The 14,691-nt window shown below is 40.3% G+C and overlaps 1 long non-coding RNA gene across 2 annotated transcripts in view; it reads right to left on the bottom strand.

The window, feature by feature from the left end:
* Positions 1 to 14,107, bottom strand: part of LOC140730367 (uncharacterized) — a 53,615-nt gene extending 39,508 nt beyond the window's left edge. For both annotated transcript variants that reach the window (XR_012099573.1, XR_012099572.1), the window contains exon 1: positions 14,008 to 14,107. This is a non-coding gene — a long non-coding RNA (uncharacterized lncRNA). The remainder of the gene's footprint in view (positions 1 to 14,007) is intronic.
* Positions 14,108 to 14,691: the final 584 nt, after the last annotated feature.

Here is a 14,691-nt window from a genome sequence, read left to right on the forward strand (position 1 = left end):
CACTGAGTCTGCTCCACCATTTCATCATGGCTGAACTAATTTTCTTCACTGCCCCAATCTCCTGCCTTTTCCCTGCATCCTCTCATGCTCCAACTAATCAAGATCCTATCGCCCTCTGCCTTAAATGTACATACAGACTTGGCCTCCACAGCTGCCTGTGACAAAGAATTCCACAGATTCGCCACTCACTGGCTAAAGAAATTCCTCCTCATCTCTATTCTAAAAGGATGCTCCTATGCTCTGAGGCTGTGTCCTCTGCTCTTAGACTCTCCCACCATAGGAATCATTCTCTCCACATCTACTTTATCAAAGCCTTTCACCAGTCGATAGGTTTCAATGAGGTCACCCCTCATTTTTCTGAATTCTGGTGAATACAGGCCCAGAGCCATCAAATGCTGTTCATATGACAAGCTATTCAATCCTGGGCTGGAATCATTTTCGTGAACGTTCCTTGAACCATCTCCAGTTTCAGAGCAGCCTTTCTAAGATAAGGGGGCCAAAACTGCTCACTATATTCCAAGTGAGGCCTCTCCAGTGTTTTATAAAGTCTCAACATTACATCCTTACTTTTATATTCTAGTCCTCTTGAAATGAATTCTGACATTAGATTTGCCTTCTGCACCACAGACTCAACCTGCAAATTAACCTCTTAGAAATCTTGCACAAGGACTCCCAAGTCCCTTTACACCTCAGTTTTTTGTACTTTCTCTCCATTTAGAAATTAGTCAACCCTTTCGTTTTTTCCACCAAAGTGCAGGACCATACCATTCCTGACACTGTACTTCATCTTCCACTTCTTTGCCCATTCTCCTAATCTATCTAAGTTCTTCTGCAGCCTCTCTACTTCCTCAAAACCACCTGCCCCTCCACCTATCTTCATATTATCTACAAACTTTGCAAAAAAAAAAGCCATCAACTCATTATCCAAATCATTGACATATCATGTAAAAAGAATCGGTCCTAACACAGACACCTGTGGAACACCACTAGTCACCAGCAGCCAACCAGAAATTGCTCCCTTTATTCCTACTCTTTGCCCCCTGCCAATCAGTCACTGCTTTATCTATAGCTTTATCTATAGTCTATAGTTTCCCTTCTTCTGCCTTGCTCCCTTCTTGAAGAGTGGAGTGACATTTACAATTTTCCATTCTTCAGGAACCATTCCAGAATCTCGTGATTCTTGAAAGATCACTACTAATGCCTTCATGATCTCTTCAGCCACATTTTTTTAGAAATCTGGGGTGTCAACCATCTGGTCCAGGTGACTATCTACCTTCAGACCTTTTAATTTCCCAAGAACCTTCTCTCTAGTAAAGGTAACCACACACTTCATAACCCCTGACACCTGGAACTTCCACCATACTGATGCAAAATATTTATTCAATTTATCCGCCATTTCCTTATTCCCCATTATTACCTCTCCAAAATTATTTTCCAGTGGTCCAATATCCACTCTTGCCTATTTTTTATACTTTATGTATCTGAAGAAACTTTTGGTATCCTCTTTAGCATTATTGGCTAGCTTACTTTTGCATTCCATTTTTGTCTTCTTAATGACTTTCTAGTTGCCTTCTGTTGGTACTTAAAAGCTTCCCAATCCCCTAACCTCCCACTAATTTTTGCTCTATTATATGCCCTCTCTTTTGCTTTTATGTTGGCTTTGACTTCTCTTGTTTGCCATGGTTGTGTCATCTGACCTTTAGAATAGTTCTTCCTCTTTTGGATATACATATCCTGTGCCTTCTGAACTGTTTCCAGAAAATCCGGCTATTGCCGCTCTGCTGTCATCTTTGCCAGTGTTCTTTTCCAATCAATTCTGGGCAACTCCACTCTCATGCCTCTGTAATTTCCTTTGCTCCACTGTAATACTGTAATACTTTAGCTTCTCTTTCTCTAATTTCAGGGTGAATTTGATCATATTATGATCACTTGCCCTTAAGGGTTCTTTTACCTGTGATCAATTCTGGTTCATTGCACATACTCAATCCAGAATAGCTGATCCTCTAGTGGGCTCAACTATCAGCTGCTCTGAAAAGCCATCCTGTAAGCATTCTAGAAACTACCCCTCTTGGAATCCCGCACCAACCTGACTTTCCCAATCAACCTGCATTTTGAAATCCCCCCCATGACTACTGTAACATTTTGGCATGCATTTTCTATCTCCCTTTGCAACTTGTAGATCACATCCTCACTGCTGTTTGGGGATCTGTATATAACTCCCATCAGGATCTTTTTACCCTTGCAGTTCCTTAACTCCATCCACAATGATTCAACATCTTCCTACCCTATGTCACTGCTTTCTAATGATTTAATTTCAGTTTTTTTACCAACAGAGCTAAGCCACTTCCTTTGCCTTTCTGGCTGTTCTTTCAATACAATGTGTATCCTTGGACATTAAGCTCCCAGCTATAATCTTCCGTCAGCCATGATTCAGTGATGTCTACAACACCATAATGCCAATCTGTAACTGTGCTACAAGTTCATCTACCTTATTCCACATACTGTGTGTATTCATATATAACATCTTTAGTCCTGTATTCACATCTTTCAATTTTGTCTGCCTTTTAAGTTGAAACTCATCCTGTTGACTGCAATTCCACCCTTTCAACAGTCTCTCCTTGCTAGGAGTCTCACTATACATTACCTTTGTTTGTAAACCAATTACTTCATCTTCAGTACTCTCACTCCAGTTCCCACCCCTCTGCCAAATTAGTTTAAACACACCAGAACAACTCTAGTCAACTTGCCTGCAAGGATATTGAACACCACCACCCCCCCCCCCACCAACCTTGGGTTCAGGTGTAACCTGTCCCATTTGTACAGGTCATATTCGATCCTGGTAGTCTGCAACTTTACAGGGAAGTTGCCTGGATTGGGGAGCATGCCTTATGAGAATAGGTTGAGTGAACTCGGCCTTTTCTCCTTGGAGTGATAGAGGATGAGAGGTGACCTGATAGAGATGTATAAGATGATGAGAGACATTGATCGTGTGGATAGTCAGAGGCTTTTTCCCTGGGGCTGAAATGGCTGGCATGAGAGGGCATAGTTTTAAGGTGCTTGGAAGTAGGTACAGAGGAGATGTCAGGGGTAAGGTTTTAACGCAGAGAGTGGTGAGTGCGTGGAATGGGTTGCCAGCGGCGGTGGTGGAGGCAGAAATGATAGGGTCTTTTAAGAAACTCCTGGATGGCTACATGGAGCTTAGAAAAATAGAGGGCTACGGATAGAGCCTAGGTAGTTCTAAGGTAGGAACATGTTTGGCACAGCTTTGTGGGCCAAAGGGCCTGTATTGTGCTATATGTTTTCCATGTTTCTAAGTTGATGGCATTAATATTGCTATCTCTAACCACTCCCACCAACCACACGCCCACCCCATCCATATACTTTGTTTTCTCTTTTTCTTCTGTCTTCAATAACCCTTCTCTTTGCTGTGTCCCACCTTCAAAGCCTGCCCATCACCCACACCATCCTTTCCCTGGTTCCCACTTCCTTCTTTCCTCTCTTATAATATTCTTTCTTCAGCCTTTTGCCATTCCAACTATCACTTCTAAGCTTCACACATCATTCCCACTTTCACTCCCCGCCCACCGATCTCCCCCCTCTCCCGGATTCAACTATACTGGATTAGAATTTAAATTGTCACTTTTATTGCAGTTTAACTTTCTTTATGTTTGTTTATGTATTTCTCTAATCACCTATTTGTCTGCAAACATTCAGTGGATTTTCAGTAATTTGCTGTAGAGCTGGTTCTGTATTTTTAGTTTATTTGTCTGCAGCCTGCCTCGAGCCTCTATGAATTGAACTGTCTTATAGGCTGCTCTTATCAAAGGAATATTCCTACCCTGTCTAGTTTGAGCTAGTTTTCAATATAAAGTCAACCATGAGTCAAGATTCTTTGTCTGTCTTCTTTCCTTGTTTGTTCTTACTTACAGTGGAGTGAGTTGGTAATTGTTCCTTGTAATGAACATTTAATAAAACAGCTAGAAGCTTTATGCCTCATTCTTGACTTCCAAAGAACCTCCTGGACAATATCATCCAGATCCACCACATATCACCCACTAGGTCATGCTCCTCCTCTTCATCTCATCTTTTACTTATAGTTTCTACCATCTTTTTCTTCTAATCTTAATGAAGTGTCTCAGTCCAAACTGTTGACTGTCCATTTCCCTCCATAGATGCTGAGTTCCTCAGGAGCTTTTTTTTTGTTTGTTGCTTCATTTCAGTGTCTGCAGTCTTTCTTCATCGCCAGGGATGAATTAGATTGTAGGGCCTGTTTCTAAGCTATATAACTCCATGGCTCTATGACTATTATGAACCAAGCACATTGTAACCAAGGTAGAGTGTCCCTCCATGCCATTTTTGTTATCTGTGTGTAGCTATCACTGGTAGCCTGAGAGACAGTAGCAACATCATTTAATCATCCCCACACCCCCATCCACCACCCCCAGCACCCTACTGCTGTATTTATACTGGTTCATGACTCAGTTTTATCACTGACCAGGAGGAGAGAACATCAATTGTAGTAATCTCATTACTGAAGCTTGAGGGCTGATTTTCTGTAAAGCTTTAAAGCTTCTAGAGAGAGCCCTTGTTAATCCGCCATCCCAAGCATTAATCATTGCCATCTGAGCATCTGTGTCAGATCTAAGAATGCTGCTGGGTTTCTTTTAGTCTGATACTTAAGGCAATAGGGTGATTAACACCTGTGCTGGCCGTGTGTGACAGAGAAGCTCCAGGCTCCCCTCTCTGACTCTTGCTGCATGAACAGCGAGGGAAGGACAGGCAGCTTAGATGTGAGCATCGATGGGAATCCAATTCAACTCCTGCTGAATTCCAGAAGGAACGGCATGAAGGTTTATTTATGTGTTTGGATGACATGTATGTGTACTGCATAAATTAATAGGACAAAAGATTATTAAAGCTATGCCCGTTATGCAGTTCAAAGGCTTCCTTGGGTACAATTCGAAACTATATTCTGAAGACATTCTCACAAGTTGAGGTTTTCAGATCTAGAAAATAAAACATAGAATAGTGCAGCACAGAAATACTCCCTTTGGCCTATACTGTTATGCTGAATTAATTAAATTGATAACCAAATGCTCAACTAATCCTTTTTCCCTTCTGCAGCTAGGTCAGCATCAGTAAGACAAAGGAGATGGTGATGGACTTTAGGAAGACTAAGCCTAATCCTGTTATTAGTCATGGAGAGGACATGGATGAGGCGAGGACTTACAAGTACCTCAGATGGATGACAGGCTTGAGTGGAGCACCAACACAGATGCTGTGTACAAGAAGGGTCAGAGTCACCTTTACTTTCTGAGGAGACTGAGGTCCTTAGGAGTATGCAGGCCTCTACTTCACATGTTCTACCAGTGTGCGGTAGTGTGCGGGGGCAATGGCATCAAAAGGCTATTATATGAGTCAAACTGGACACACTGGAGGCTGTGGTAGAACAAACCCTATGGAAAATCCTGGCAATTCTGGACAATGTTTCTCACCCTCTGCATGCCATCTAGGCTGAACAGAGGACCACTTTCAGTAATAGACTAAGACAACTGTTGTGTTTCAAAGAGCGCTGGATGAAGTTATTCTTTCCCCAGCCATTAGGCTCCGTAATGAGTCAACCTATAGCTGGGGAATTGATGACCTCCTCCTGTTAGACTGTTTGAGGTAACATTTTTTATTCTTTCTTACTTCTTATCTAATATTTGTATATCTGTGCACTTGTAATGTTACTGTGACACTGTAATTTCCTTTGGAATCAATAAAGTATCTATCTAACTGTGCAAAATCTATATCCTCTATTTCCTGCCATTTGAGATTTTACCAACAACAGTGTTACCATCTTTGAATTTATAGAAGGAATTCCTTGTCTATCTAATACCTGCTCAAATTATTCTGTGTTACCTGCTTGCTCCACCAACCCAGGCATTCACCACACTGTGTGGAAAAAAAACTGATTGTAAGGGTCCTTAATGATGGATACCAGCTTCCTGAGGCACCATAGTTTGAAGATGTTGTTGAGGAAGGGGAGGGTTGTGCCCATGATGGAGCTGCATCCTCTTTCAATCTTGCACATTGGAGTCTCCATATCTGGTAGTATTTCAATTAGTCAAACTGCTCTCCACCTGTAGAGATTTGCTAGAGGCTTTGGTCACATACCAAATCTCATCAAACTCAAAATAGACTATAGTTGGTGGTGTGCCTTCGTCATGATGGCATCAATCTGTTGGGCCCAGGATAGACCCTCTGAAATGTTGATGCCAGGAACTTGACTATGATCAAGCACTTCAGATACTGCATGATGCCATCAGCAAACAGGAAGCAATCTAATGACCACTTTGCAGTAGCACTTACATCCAGGGAGGTTGGTACTGAAACATATCAACACCTGCCTGAGAAGCAACTTGGATCTGCTTCAGTTTGCCTGCTAGCACAACAGGTCCACAGCACATGCCATTTTATTGGACTTCACTCAACCCTGGAATATCTGGACATCAAAATTCTCTTTATTGACTATAGCTTGGCATGCAATACTATCATCCCTTCAAAACTACTCAATAAGGCTTCAAGAACTTGGCCTCACTACCTCTTTGTGCAACTGGATCCTTGATTTCCTCACTTGTAGACTCCAGTCACTTTGGATTGGCAACAACATCTCCTCAACTATCTCCATCAGCACAGGTGCACCACAAGGCTGTGTGCTTAGCCCCCTTCTCTACTCTTTACACTTATGACTATGTGGCTAAGCACAGCTCCAATACCATATTTAAATTTGCTGATGACACCGCTGTCATACACTGAATCTAAGGTGGAAACAAATCAGCATATAGGAGGGAGATTGAATTTCTGTCTGAGTGGTGCCATAACAACAACCTCTTCCTCAATGTCAGCAAGACCAAGGAACTGATTGTTGACCTCAGGAGGAGGAAACCAAAGGTCCATGAGTTAGTCCTCCTTGTGGATCAGAGTTGGAGAGGGTCAGCAACTTTAAATTCCTCAGTGTATCATTTCAGGGGACCTTTCTGGGCCCAGCACATAAGGGCAATTACAAAGAAAATATAGCAGCACCTCTTCTTCCTTAGGAGTTTGAAAGATTTGGCAAGATATCAAAAATTTTGTCAAACTTCTATATCTATATGGTGGAGAAAATATTGGCTGTCTATATCATAGCCTGGTATGGAAACACCACTGCTCTTGAATGAAAAATCCTACAAAAAGTAGAGCACATCTGCATGGAGTGTTGCTGCAGGAAAGCAGCATTCATCATCAGACACCCCCACCATCCAGGTCATGCTCTCTACTGCCATCAGGAAGAAAGGACAGGAGCCCCAGAACGCATGCCACCAGGTTCAGGAACAGTTATTACCCCTCAACCATCAGGATCTTGAACCAAAGGGGATAACTTCACTCAACTTGAGAGTAGGGGAGATTCAAACAAGAGGACATGAGTTGAGTGTTAGGGGGCAAAAGTTTAGGGGTAACATGAGGGGGAACTTCTTTACTCAGAGAGTGGTAGCTGTGTGGAATGAGCTTCCAGTAGAAGTGGTAGAGGCAGGTTCGATATTGTCTTTTAAAAAAAATTGGATAGGTAAATGGACAGGAAAGGAATGGAGGGTTATGGGCTGAGTGCAGGTCGGTGGGACTAGATGAGACTAGAAGGGCCGAGATGGCCTGTTTCCGTGCTGTAATTGTTATATGGTTATGGTTAACTTCACTTGCCCCATCACTGAACAACTCACTCAGCCTATGGACTCACTTTCAAGGACTCTTTGTCTTATGAGCTTGATATTTATTTATTATTATTATTATTATTTTCTTTTTGTATTTGCCCAGTTTGTTGTCTTTTGCACACTGGTTGTCTGCCCTGTTGGTGTGGTCTTCCATTGATTCTATTATGGTTATTGGATTTATTGAGTATGGCCAAATGAAAACAAATCTCAGGGTTGTATATAGTAACATATATAAGTACTTTGATAATAAATTTACTCTGAACTTCGAAGCTGCACACTCTTTTCCACCCCCAACCCCTTGATGAGGACTAGTGTGTATTCTCACGAGTTCCTCTTCCACAAACATTTCCTTCATCTAGCTGATGTTGAGTACAAGATTGTTGTTATAACTCCACTCGGGCAGCTGATCTATCTCACTCCTGTATGTCTATTTGTTGCCATTTGAGATTTTACCAACACCAGTGTTGTTATCTTTGAATTTATAGATGGCATTCGAGCTGTGCTTAGCCATGCAATCATGACTGTTGAGCAGAGCAGTGGGCTAAGCATGCACCTGTGCTGACTGTCAGCGAGGATGGTCTCCCAATGATCCTTTTGCACAGGGAGGAAGAGAGCCCAGATTTTGAGGCTTGTTTATTATTACTCATTTTTATTTTATTGACTCCACAAAAAACTACTGATGTCTTCCAAGACGCCTTTATTAATATTGACACTTGCCCTGTGAGTGCCTCTTTCAATCAAGCATTTGAAATCAAAAGACACGAACTGATGCTCAGCTGATGTTGAAATCTTTCTAACAAACAATAGGTGGAGCTGCTGCTTCACTTCTTTCCTATGTTTTTATTTCTGGCAGAAGGTGTGAGGAAGAGGAATAATGAAAGAAATCCAAACACAGAACAGAAAAGATTTTGTTATTAAGTCACATTAAACAAAATACACAAATTGTAAATGACTGAGAGTTAGAGCGAAAACTGTCATGAATACGTGGAAGGATAAATCATACCTTTCCTCAGTTGCTTACCATCAATTATCTATCATGCACAATTCTGTTTTATAATAACATCATGTGCACTGCTTTGTATAAAACAATAAAAAATAGCAATCTCTTCCTTTATCTACATGCAGAATAGTTTCCAGGTGAAACATCCACTCACCTGTAGATATTTCTTCATGGTTTATATTATTTATTGCTTAATTAAATGTACAATTTTGATATTGAATACAAATATTAAGTGGAAAAGGTAGTGAGTGATTACTTAAGGACAAAAATTAGAGGCAGGTCTAGGCTTGCAGGCTCTTCAAGCCTGCGTCACCATTTATCAAGGTTGTGGCTGATATTGCACCTCATCCATTTTGTCACACTACCCCTTGATTCCAGCAATAACCAGGAATCAATCAATTTGTGTTTTGAATGAACTCACTGACTTAACCTCTCATCTAAAATCTTTCTGTCAGATTCCCTTCTAAGCTCCTCCTCAGCTTAAAACCATGTCTTCTCGATTTTGAAGATTCAACCATGTGAAAAGATTCTATCAGTAATCTTCCTATCAAAGTTCAAAGTTACAGTAAATTTATTATCAAAATACATATATGTCACCATATATAACCCTGATGTTTGTTTTCTTATAGGCAAAATACAAGAGACACAATAGAATCAATGAAAGGCAACACCCAACAAGACAGAAACAAGCAATGTACAAAAAACAAACAAACTGCAAATATAAAAAGAAAGAAAAATATATATAAATAAATAAGAAATAAATAATCAGAACACAGGATGAAGAGCCTTGAAAGTGAGTCCATAGGTTGTGGGAAAAGTTTAGTGATGGGCAAGTGAAGTTATCCATTCTGGTTCAAGAACCTGATGGTTGAGAGGTAATAACTGTTGCTGAACCTGGAGGTGTGGGTCCTGAGGCTCCTAAACCTTCTTCCCGATAACAGCAGTGGGAAGAGAGCATGGTCTGGCTCCTGTGACAACACTCTGTGTAGATGTGCTCAGTGGTGGGGAGGGTTTTACCTGTGAGCAATTGGGACATATCCACTACTTCTTGTAGGCCTTCTATACAAGAGCATTAGTGTTTTCATAGCAGGCCGTGATGCTACCAGCCAATCTTTCTATGACTCTCATAATTTTATATACTTATCTAGTCACCTTCAGCCTCTTCCAGTCCAAGGAAAACAAGCCCACCCTGTCCAATCTCTGCTCAAAACTAAAGAACTCCAATCCAAGCAAATCCCAGTGAACCTCCTCTGCACCTTCTTCAGTACAATGACATGCCTCTTAGTGTGTTGACCAGAATTGCACACTATACTCCAAGTGTGGCCTAACAGGGTTTTGTAATGTTGTAACATGATGTCCAACTCTACTATTCTTCATCCTGACTGATGAAGGCAAGTTTCCCATATGACATCTTCACCGCTCTACCTACTGATGTTGCCACCTTTGGGGAACTATGCCATTTCAATGGGACTCAGAGATATTCTTGTTCAACCGGCATTCAACAATTTTCTTCCCATCACCCTTCCCTATTCATCAAAACATAAAAAGTATCTGACCATGGTTTCAGGACCATCAAACTGTCTTTTCCCCCAAACCTTTAATTCCTCTTCCATGCAAAAATCTATCTGACTTAAAATATTTAATGAGACAGCCTCTACTACTTCCTTAGATAGAGAATTCCACAGATTCACTACTCTCTATGAAAAGCAGTTTCTCCATATCTCCATCCTAAACCTATTTCCGCAAATCTTGAGGCTGTGTCCCCTAATACTATGCTCAGTTGCCAGTGAAAACATCTTTACTGGTACAGGCAGAATACTAAATTACTTGTATTGCTTTTAACTTAGTGAACTATATTTGAAACTCAGAATACTCCTTTTCATTGGTGGAACCAACATACATTGCAGAAGATCTTATCACAACTTACAAGCTTGCCTCTAAGCCTTGGATCACCTCTTGATACTGTTTTTCTTCACTCCTACTCTGAGATCTCTGTTAATGGCTTCACACTCTCCTCCAGACAATCTTAACATATGTTCAATATTGTTGAATCCTAGAAGCTGCATCACTACGGAAGACTGAGTTCAACAGCTTGAACTGGTAATTCTGTTACTTCCATGTACTCTTTGTGTCTTTGTTGTGCTATTAGCACCAACAGTTTCCCTTGTACCTACACCACCCCAATACAAACACCCACTTTCCCCTCATCTGGTCTCACCTATCATCGGTCAGCTTGTACTCCTTCCCGGTTCCCCCCCCTGCCACCCCAGCACCTACCCATTATCTTATTCTACCTGACTTGATAAGTTCCTCCAGCACTTTGTGTGTTGCTCAAGGTTCCTCAGCATCCTCAGATCTGCTTGTGTCTCTCAACATTAAATCTACTAGGCCGTGCACCTTATCACTGATATGTGTTATTTTCATCTCATTCACTCTGGGAATAAACCTTTGTGTCTTTAAACTTGTTTCACCTCTAACTGTTCCTGTTTCAGATGTAAAGGTTTATTGACTGTGTAGCTGCTTTTCAGCTATTTATACTTCTATTTAAAATAAGGTTAGAATCTGCAACCCCCACATAAAGTGGTAAATAAATGGATAAAAAAAAATTCTGCCTGGTAACAACACATTAATCCTTTTGGATGTTATATTAGCCAAGATTTGTTAACCTCAATATTAAACTGAGGCATAAAAATAATCCCCAGGAAACATTATAAATTGTAAATCACTTTAAAATAGAAACATAGAAACATAGAAAACCTACAGCACAATACAGGCCCTTCAGCCCACAAAGTAGTGCCGAGCATGTCCCTACCTTAGAAATTACTAGGCTTACCCATAGCCCTCTATTTTACTAAGCTCCATGTACCTATCCAAAAGTCTCTTAGAAGACCCTATTGTATCCGCCTCCACCACCGTTGCCAGCAGCCCATTCCACGCACTCACCACTCTCTGAGTAAAAAACTTACCCCTGGCATCTCCTCTGTACCTGCTCCCCAGCACCTTAAACCTGTGTCCTCTTGTGGCAACCAATTCAGCCCTGGGAAAAACCCTCTGACTATACACACGATCAATGCCTCTCATCATCTTATACACCTCTATCAGGTCCCCTCTCATCCTCTGTTGCTCCAAGGAGAAAAAGCCGAGTTCACTCAACCTATTCTCATAAGGCATGCTCCCCAATCCAGGCAACATCCTTATAAATCTCCTCTGCACCCTTTCTATGGCTTCCACATCCTTCCTGTAGTGAGGTGACCAGAACTGAGCACAGTACTCCAAGTGGGGTCTGACCAGGGTCTTATATAGCTGCAACATTACTGCAAATAGGCAAATGTGTGAACATACTGCCTATTATGCATATCATAGATATTACCCATGAACATTACCTTAGTATTATTTTCCCCTCTCTTTTGTATTTCTTAATTTATTTTTATATATACTTCTTATATATTTTATATACTGAGTATATACTTCTATATATATTTTTATTGTTATATATTTCAAAGTTTGCAATTGCAAAACAAACAAATTTCACAACATTTATCATTGATAATCAAACCTGATTTGGATTCGGATTGCCGATGCACTCTATTTATTATTTAAGATATATTTACTGTTGATCAAACTTCAGTAACATTTTATTAATACATTACAGCATTAAAATGTTCTTATTCTGGCAGTAAAATTATTCTCCCTATTGTCTCAATCATGGCTTATTCCCTTTGCTGGGTATAATTATTTGAATTTAACTTTGTGTCCATTGTGTCAGCTTAATTCTCCACCTTTTTGATGCAACTCAAATAACAAAATATTGGCAGAAAGAAAGTTTTATTGCTGTCTTCATTCCTGCAGATACCAACAATGTTAATGATGCAAAGGACAATGTATTCTGTGATACTGTTTCATTTAGACTCTATATATTAATTGCTTTTGCTTGCCTATTTCTATGGCCTTGCTTATTAAAAAAAATCAATGATAAACATTCTGCAATTGCTTTCATTTTCTAATATATGGAATTCCGAATTATTTAGACGACCTAAAACCAGCAGTGATAGTTTTCCCTTCTCTGAATGCCTATTGCCTGTGAGACGAGAAAATCAAATCTCTCAAGCGGTTTCTACAAAACGATTCTTCGTTCAGCTCGCCCCAGCGCTACATATTTTAATATTCTATTAATGGTCATTGATGGATTGCAGAATAGTTCTTAGTTCTATATCAATATTCTCCAGTACTCTGCTATACAATATATATTTATAGATGCGGACACCCTTCAGGATAATAATTGGACAGAACAAAAGTTTATAAATTGTTCTTGATGGTATATCTATTGTCTCTCTTTCTGTCAAAATAAGATTAACACTTCCTTATTTGAACAATTGCAGAATGGCGTTCGTTCCTATCCAGCCACTGCATTTTTATAGCACCTTCAGCTTAATAACGCGTGGAAAGGTGGGCAGACTGATACATGCGCGCACAAACACACACACAAAATAAATTGGGACCGATATTAACGAGCATCTTAATGCGTGAAAGTAGAGAAAAAAATCCGCGGAATCAGATCACAGCTAGACAATAACTGGATAGGATTTTAAAAAGCTAATCTTGTTCGCGCCGGTTAATAATACTCGATCTCAGTCGATTTTGTTTCATTAATTTGTCCCACTTCCAAAAAAAAAATCCCATGCAATTCTAACCTCTGATATTTCAAGAGGGCAATTTTCTGAATTCCTTGCTCGACAGTGGAAGACGGTTCAGTCTCTGCACATTCCCCATCCCCAACACTAATTTCCTCAAAATCTCTCTTAGTCACTTCACTTTTGTTGACACGGTTGAGCGCGTACAAAAGTCGGAGCAATGAAATCTACAAGGACACTGTACATAATATAGATGATTTGGCCCCTGGACACATAACCATGGTGATTGCTGGCACGCTTTGGAAGTACCGGTCTCTTCGTTACACAGTAAGAAAAAATTTCTTTTTATCTCACTCGTACAATTGACTGCTAAAACCCACTCACTGACAAAAGAGACCTCCACAACGCATTTATTCAAATAATGTATTAATTATTATAGAAGCAATTATCAATGTCTTCGTCTGAACGTGATTTTATCGGCACTAATCAGAAGTATATAAAATTCCAAAACAAATTTATTTGAGGAAAAACGCATCCACGTTAATTTCTGACTCCACCCTTTTACTCACAAATTACTGTGCAATTGCAAGCACTTGACAATTCGTACTAACGGCAGTTAAAATGACAGATCTTGTAATTATGTTACCTGAAGCGCCAAAATATAGATGCACGGATCCCGTCGTGCTCTCTGTTTGTCGTTGTCACGCAGCCAGTGGAGTGACAATCACACCCGACTCGTAGAGTTCATCTTGATAGTACCCAGATCATGTGATATCAATAAGAATTTACAGTCCGGTCTCACCGTGCGTATTCTAGTTTAGAATGTTGCGAAAATAAAATTGACATCTTTTTCCGCGAGAGAATGTTTAAACAGATCACGGATTTTCTATTGCAATGGCATTGTGAAATATTTTCTAAACCTAAATGTGAATGGTGTTATTTTTAAAAAAAAACCCAAGGTGTGATTTAGTGTATGTTGCAATTGAAGTAAGTATTTATATATGCACAGGAGGTCCGTGTTTCAAATTAATGCCGCCTATTAAACAAAGTTGGTCAGGATCAGCGGCGCCATTAATTGAGCATAGGGTTTTATAGCGCAATTGTATAAGCGTGCACGTAGGAAAAGTTGATTCAATTGAACAAGATGTATAATTGTATTGATTGGTTAAAACGAACGTGAAATTGTAATTAGGGTGAGATTTTCGGCCCGTAGATCATAGACTATAGAAGAGTACAACACAGTCCCCGCCCTTCGGCCCGTAATGTGGCGCTCTCCTTTACAAACCGACTCCACGATCAATCGAACCTAATTGAATTTCGTGATGTAATT

This window comes from Hemitrygon akajei, chromosome 7 (assembly GCF_048418815.1).
Source record: "Hemitrygon akajei chromosome 7, sHemAka1.3, whole genome shotgun sequence".
NCBI lineage: Eukaryota > Metazoa > Chordata > Chondrichthyes > Myliobatiformes > Dasyatidae > Hemitrygon > Hemitrygon akajei.